Genomic DNA, 8,126 nt, shown 5'->3' on the forward strand with positions numbered 1-8,126 from the left:
CAATTACTGATACCCTTTCTTCCACCTGATTGAATTGGCTACTGAAGCTTGTGCATGCATCACATAGTTCTCGTGCCATGGTTTTCAGTTCTTCTCTATGCTGTTTATTCTGGGTAGCCATTTGTCTAATCTTTTTTCAAGGTTTTTAGCTTCTTGGCGACAGATTCGAAAATCCTTCTTTAGTTCAGAGAAGTTTGTTATTACCGATCATCTGAAGCCTACTTCTGTCAACTCGTCAAAGTCATTCTCCATCCAGCTTTGTTCCATTGCTGGTGAGGAGCTGTATTCCTTTGGAGGAGAAGAGGTGCTCTGATTTTTAGAATTTTTAGCTTTTCTGTTCTGGTTTCTCCCCATCTTTGTGGTTTTATCTACCTTTGATCTTTGATGATGGTGACGTACAGATGGGGTTTTTGTGTGGATTTCCTTTCTGTTTGTTAGTTTTCCTTCTAACAGTCAAGAGCCTCAGCTGCAGGTCTGTTGGAGTTTGCTGGAGGTCCACCCCAGACCCTGTTTGCCTGGATATCACCAGTGGAGGCTGCAGAACAGCAAATATTGCAGAACATCAAATGTTGCTGCCTGATCCTTCCTCTAGAAGCTTTACCTCAGAGGGACACCCAGTCATATGAGGTGTCAGCTGACCCCTATTTGGAGGTCTCCCAGTTAGGCTACTCAAGGGTCAGGGACCCACTGGAGGGGGCAGTCGGTCCATTCTCAGATGTCGAACTCTGTGCTGGGAGAACCACTACTCTCTTCAGAACTGTCAGACAGGGACATTTAAGTCTGCAGAAGTTTCCGTTGTCTTTTGTTCAGCTATACCCTGCCCCTAGAGGTGGAGTCTACAGAGGCAAGCAGGTCTCCTTGAGCTGAGGTGGGCTCCACCCAGTTCAAGCTTCCAGGCCGCTTTGTTTACCTACTCAAGTCTCAGCAATGGTGGACACCCCTCCCCCAGCGTTGCTGCCACCTTGAAGTTGGATCTCAGACTGCTGTGCTAGCAGCGAGCTAGACTCCTTGGGCATGGGACCCTCCGAGCCAGGTGCAGAATATAATCTCCTGGTGTGCCATTTGCTAAGACCGTTGGGAAAGTGCAGTATTAGATTGGGAGTGTCCTGATTTTCCAGGTACCGTCTGTCACAGCTTCCCTTCGCTGGGAAAGGGAATTCCCTGACCCCTTGCACTTCCTGGGTGAGGCAACGCCCTGCCCCGCTTTGGCTCACACTCCATGGGCTGCACCCACAGTCCAACAAGCCGCAGTGGGATGAACCTGGTACCTCAGTTGGAAATGCAGAAATCACCTGTCTTTGGCATCGCTGTGGAGCTGTTCCTATTTGGCCATCTTGGAACTACCTGGTCCTGGTTTTCATTTGGAAATTGAATGCAACCAAGTTCTGTAATATATCTACTCTCAGGTTAGGAAAATAATATGACTATTTGTTCTCCCACAAAGGAATGAGGGATTCAGGTCTCTTGTATCTCTTTGTCATTGCCATGGGCCGCACTGTTCACAGCTGTTCTCAGCTGTACTGGATTGTTCCAAAGGACCTCCTGCTCTGGCAGCACACTAACCTAGAGAAGTCATGCTTGAGAGGCAGACACAAAATAGGGTAAAGAACATTTGCACCTTAAGCAGTTTTTTCTTCTCTGTTGAACTTCTTCACCCCCATCACTTTAGTTGCTAACAAATAATAAGAAAAAAATAACCTTTGAACTTCTGGAGTTTTTTAAATAATTTTTTTCTTTTTCTTTTTAGTTGACACTTGTACATATTTATAAAATACAGAATGGTATTTCAATACATATATACAATGTGTAATGATCAAATCAGGGTAATTAGCATAGCCATCACCTGAAACGTTTATCATTACTTTGTCTTGTGAGCATTCAAAAATTCTCTCTCCTAGCTTTTTGAGACTATATAACAAATTATAGTTCACCATATTTACCCTCCAGTACTGCAGAACACCAGACTCACTCCTTCTACCTAACTGTAATTTTGTATTAACCAAACTCTGCTATCCTCCCTTCCTCTACCTCCATACACTTCCCAGCTTCTTCTTTTTTTTTTTTTTTTAGATGGAGTCTTGCTCTGTCACCCAGGCTGGAGTGCAGTGGTGCAATCTCAGCTCACTGCAACCTCCACCTCCCAGGTTCAAGTGATTCTCTTGCCTCAGCTTCCTGAGTAGTTGGGATTAGAGGCATGCACCACCATGCCTGGCTAATTTTTTTATATTTTTAGTGGAGACAGGGTTTCACCATGTTGGTCAGGCTGGTCTCAAACTCCTGACCTTGTGACCTGCCCACCTCAGCCTCCCAAAGTGCCCAGCTTCTAATACTCACAATTCTACTCTCACTATTCATGGCCTCAGTTTTGTTTTTTAGCTCCCACATATGAGCGAGAAAATGTGATATTTATCTTTCTGTCCCTGGTTTATTTCTGAGTCTTGGGTTTTAAGAAGGCTGTTCTTTATTTTAAGGAATAAGAAAGATGTACCTACTGTTTCTGCATTTGCATTATGGCTAATTTTTAAAGGTATCTTTCTGGTCTAATAAGAAGTATGTAGGAAATTGACTTTTTCCAATATCATTTGATAGCTTGATGAGAACATACTGTAGAGACTCTATTGTTCTGGCCTTTAAAGGAATAGAGAGTTCTGTATCTCCAAGGTACGCTTTTCTATAAGACCATGAAGACCTTCTAAATGCCCAACCTTGCTACAGTCTATGTGGTGAATAGGTACTTGTTTGAGTTTTACATGATCATTATTCTAACTGTAACTTTAGATATTTACACCATCATCTACTTATTTGACTCCTTCATGGATTTCCTTATAGATAGCCTCTGAGATGAGTGACTGAATACCCTATATTTGAAATCCACTATAGGAGATGGATTACATTAGTTTTCTATTGCTACCTAACAATATTTCCACAAATAGCAGTTTAAAATAACACACATTTATTATCTCATAGTTTCTGTGAGTTAAGAGTCTGGGTGGGCATGGTGTCACTAGATTCTCTGCTTCAGGGTCTTCTAAGGCTGTAATCAAGGTATCAGGGAAGGCTGTGGTCTCATCCGAGACTCAACTGTGGAAGGATCCACTTCCAAGTTCAGGCAATTGTAGGCATAATTCAATTCTTTGCATGTGACTCATTTTCTTGCTGGCTGGAGGCTGCCCTCAACTCCCTGAAGCCTCCCACAGTTCCTTGCCACATGGGATTCCCCAATAGGACCACTTGCTTCCTCAGGGCTAGCAAAGAAACGACCCCGGCAAGATGGGTTCTAAAATCATACATGGCATACGCATATAGTCATGTACATGTCATACAACGGTCCATTTAAATACATCTGATTTGTCATATTAAAACGTATCTTCAGTTCTACCCTAAAATATTCTTAAATATGTTCTGTGTTTGAAGTATCTGAATGGGAGTCAAGAACTTAGAATCCTTCATCTAAGTCCTTCAAGATCATGAGAAACTTTCTCTTTATATGACACATTTTCACAGGGCTATGATAATCCTGGGAGGAATACTTTGCAAGATACTGTTTCCACTTTGATGTGCTAGCTTTTACCCTATATTCAAAAGCAAATGTCCCTCTATTCATATGTTTATGATGTCACTGAAGAACTGGCTGCCATAAATTTTCTCCTTAAATGAGTCACACTTGTATGCAAAGAATACCAAGTTATTTTTATTAAAATGTTAAGTTATTTTTATTAAAATGTTAAGCCTCAAGGTATTTTTAAAAATAGCATTAATGGGGGGTTGATCAAGTGTGCACTGGTATTCTTAACAAGTCTGTATCTTGTCAAGTTGGTTCCAACTTGATTAATCCAAGAAGATTAGCCAGCTGTCCTAAACAAGTTCTTTTTTGCTCCGAAGTTTGTGTGGCCTTATTAAAACACCCCTGGAAAGGCCTTTTAAGACTCACTGTTAAATACTGGCTTGATTCCCACCCTCCTGTTCTGCTATAGAAAACCTGTCATTTCCTCGGGCATGAAGGAAATCCTCCCATTAGAGGGAGTGGTTGGCAACTCCTGATATGAGGTCACGGGCTATTTTGTCCCAAGCGTAAGATTTCCCTTTGACCTGGTAATGCCACCTCTAAACTCCCAGCATTTTCAAAGGAGATGAAAAAATGCCTTATTGAAATCTGGGTTAATGTAGTTGTTTTGGTTAATTTAAAACTTGAAAAAATCAAATAATGAAGATGTGATCTTAGTTTACATCCAATGAAGCCCTTAACTGTTCCAATAAACAAGTATTAGTCATTTTAAAAAATTCTAGTCTCAACAAACCTCATAAAACATATATTTCTGAGTGAGTAGTTGTGATTTGAGAATGCCAGCCATTCCTCTCTTTTACTGCTTCTATAACCTACGTGTGTTTTGGTCAGAGTGCATAATATTTAGTCATTTAAAAAAATGTCAACAAGATAATGGATACTTCGGTCCCTAACTTACCTGTCAATATATTTTATAATTCTAATGTTTCCTTCTAACCTTACACCTCAGCTACCTGCCCGTTTTCTCTTCCTTGCCATTCTCATTTGCCTCTAGAGTTTTCCCATTGGTTACTTGTTCTTACAACTCTTATATGTTTATAGTGATGGGTGTTCAGAATGGGGTAGGGTGGTAAGTGCTGTTTCCCCTTTCCCTGGATTCCCACCAGCTCATGAATTTCAGAACTTCTACCTTCCCTGAAGGATCAGGGAAGTTGCTGCATTCGCTCTTCTCTCTTGGGTGAGATGTCCAGATGTCAGGCCACACTCTTGGTCTATGAGTCCCAACTGAGTGAGGCTAATGGAGCCTTCCTTTCAGCTCTCTCAGTCCCATCCAGTCTCATGTTTTCCTCCATCTTGTAAACCCTCAGAAAAGACTTTGCCCCTGGAAGGGGGAGGGTGGTGAAGTTCTGTAATCATCCAGCTATTCTGGCTAAGAACGTATCTTGGGTCAAGGGTGGGATGAGAGCAAGCTCATTGAACAGGATGCCCCAGGGTCAAAGGAAATGATATGATGCCTTTACCCATCTTGAGTAAAGATCCAGCCCTTCACAATCTTGCTTTAGCAGTGATACAACTGGCATTTTGGTCTCTGACTGGGTCTTTTTCAGTTTATCCATTATCCAGAGGAGAGATGGGTATTATGAATTAATGTCCTCAAATGCCAATAACGAGCGTCAACCTGGTTCTGTTCTCCCCTTTCCCTCACAGGGAAGCAGACCTGAGGGAAGCAAGTGGGATTTTTGTGGGCTGCACAACTTGTGAGCAACTTCATAGGGCCTGATCAGGAAGGCAGACAAAGAGCCGGATGTCCTGTGAAATGAGGGCACTTGGGATGTGGGCCACCAGGCCAAGTTTAGTTCTTCCTGCTTTCAGCCAAGCACAGGAGGTAGACCAAAGCTCTGGTGGAGACTCTGGGCAGGAAGCCAGGCCTGTGAAACCTGCTAAAACAGGCCTGGTCAGTGTCCAGGGCACAGCATGAGAGAATCAAAAGGTGGACATCCTCAGTGAGTCATGCTGACAGAAAAGGACAGCTGGTCATGATCCTTGAGGGAGCCAGAGCTGACTCAGCTTCAGTGCTGTGGTCTCCAGTGTATTTGAGGTAGGAGCAAAACTGTGTCCCTAACTTGTCATATACTCTAAATTAAGAGTCATGACTTTGACCAACTCAGACTTCAGTAAGGTGATCATTTTCTTTTTTCTTTCTTTCTTTTTTTTTTTTTTTTTTCTTTTCTGAGATGGAGTCTCGCTCTGTGGCTGGAGAGCAGTGGCACAATCTCGGTTTACTGCAACCTCCGCCTCCTGGGTTCATGCCATTCTCCTGCCTCAGCCTCCTGAGTAGCTACAGGTACCCGTCACCATGCCTGGCTAATTTTTTGTATTTTTTTTTTTTTTAAGTAGAGATGGGGTTTCACCATGTTAACCAGATGTTCTCAATCTCCTGACCTCGTGATCCGCCCGCCTCGGCCTCCCAAAGTGCTCGAATTACAGGCGTGAGCCACCACACCTGGCCAAGGTGACCATTTTGTATATTGGAACTCTAAGATTCCATTAAAAAGACAGAAAAGGAACCTAGATGACTAGGAAAATGGTATGGCCAGTGGCCTGATGTGGAGAACTGATTATCTACACAGAATCTAAAACATCCTCCTTCACCCAAAGTGCACATCAAAAAGAGAACTCCCCTCCAAACTCCTGTTAGCATTTGCCTTGGTTTTAGCTCAGCAAAGGTAATATTCATGTGCAGGCAGAGAAGGAAAGGTGAGTCTGTTATTTTCCTTTTGGTGATGGGAGCAAGCTTATTGAACAGGATGCCCCAGGCCCAAAGGAAATATATATCTGTCTAAGGGCTTCTGTGAGGCCACTATAAGCTCCCAGAGCATCGGTAGAATTGCTGGGCCCTGTTGCCATGACAGTGTCATCTCGAGCAGCAGCTGCACTCCTGCAGAACCTACAGTTTGAACTCTGTCTCTGTGGTCCAGTTCATTCTTCTGTAGAACTGTGTTTGCCTTGGGGTGCATTCGGTAGAGTGAGGGAGAAGCGGCTGCAGGGACTGACACTGCCCCTACTGGCACCGACTCTGCCTGATGGCACCTCATCCCCATCCTTCTTCATGTCCTCCTGGCTCATGGGCCCAAGAGGCCTCTCATTATCCACATTATCACAGGCTTGTCCCCACAACCCATTAATGGTCAGCTCTGCCAATTGCCAGCTGTAACCTTGGGCAAATTAGTCAGCCTCTCTGACTCTCAGTTTCTTTTTCTTAAAATAAGAGATACAATACTTCCTCTCAGGATTTATGTGCAGATCAATTTGAGGAGTGTAACATTTGTATAGCACTTAACATAGTACCGAGCCATGAGAGGCATTCAATAAACAGGAAGCCATTATTCTTATTAGCAGTATTATTAAGATTAATAATAAATGGAATATTTGTAATAAAAATAGTAATAATGTACTATTAATAGTAATAACTATTATTATTACTTGTGGCTTATTTAGGTTGGCTAATGTTCATATATTTGTAATACACACATATGTGTATATATTCCAACACATACACTCCAGTTTCTGACTCTAAACACCTAACTCTTTGAATGTCTAGCACTTATTTTATGACACATAGCATACCTATATTATGTATAAAATATACCTGTTATTTTCAGAGCAACAAGATCAACATACAATGAAAATTCATTCCTACAGCTAGTTTGGAGAGAAAAGAGCAGTGTTTGGGTTTTTATACTCGATTTTCACAGTGTAGTCATTTTGAACAAAACAAATGGGCACGTCCAGTCATCTCACTAGATATACACAGATCAGCCCAGGAAAGAACTGGGGATTCTCCAGGATGAAAGAAGCCATGTAAGTGGAAATGGCCTCATGAGGCACATTCTTGAATCCACTTCAAGCAACAGGTCTAGGACAAAGAAACTCACTGGTTAGTGGTTACAAGACCATGAACATTCACCCTTGAAGCAAGAGAATCTTAGAATACCTGTGAGTCAGAAGGCATGGGGAATTCAAACCCCATCTGGGACAACAGGACTCAGATGCCTGAAGAGCATAAAACTCTGGCATCCAAACTAAAATTTTTCATTAACCAATAGGACAAGACAAAGTTTTAGGAATAAGCTAGACATTTTTCATATTCTTTGAATATAGAAAATGTAATATAGGGACAAAGCCAATGAATCCAATACGTGCCAAGAACTAGGGAAAATTAGAAAACCACACGAGAACACAAATAACTGCTTACTGACTGCTCCCTATGGGCCAAGCAGTGGACACATTGTTTTATATAAGTTTCACAGCAATTTTATGGAGAAATATCATTATGCTCATTCTATAGATGAGAAAACTCAGACCTAGAGAGTTTAAACAGCTTGGTCAGAGTCACTAACATACTAGTTATATAAGCAGCAGGTGGGCTCGGAAGTTCACACTCTTCTTGATATAACCCACATGCTGCTTTGCCGATTGTCACATCAGCACCATTACTGCAAAAGGCAGCTGCGCCTGCATACAGACAGTGCCATTTTAAAGCACAGTAATCAGAATGGCTGGCGGGAGGTGGGGTCACATGGACAGAACATTCAAATGCACTCCTTAGGATTCTCTCCTC

Source organism: Chlorocebus sabaeus, chromosome 7, assembly GCF_047675955.1.
Source record: "Chlorocebus sabaeus isolate Y175 chromosome 7, mChlSab1.0.hap1, whole genome shotgun sequence".
Classification (NCBI taxonomy): domain Eukaryota; kingdom Metazoa; phylum Chordata; class Mammalia; order Primates; family Cercopithecidae; genus Chlorocebus; species Chlorocebus sabaeus.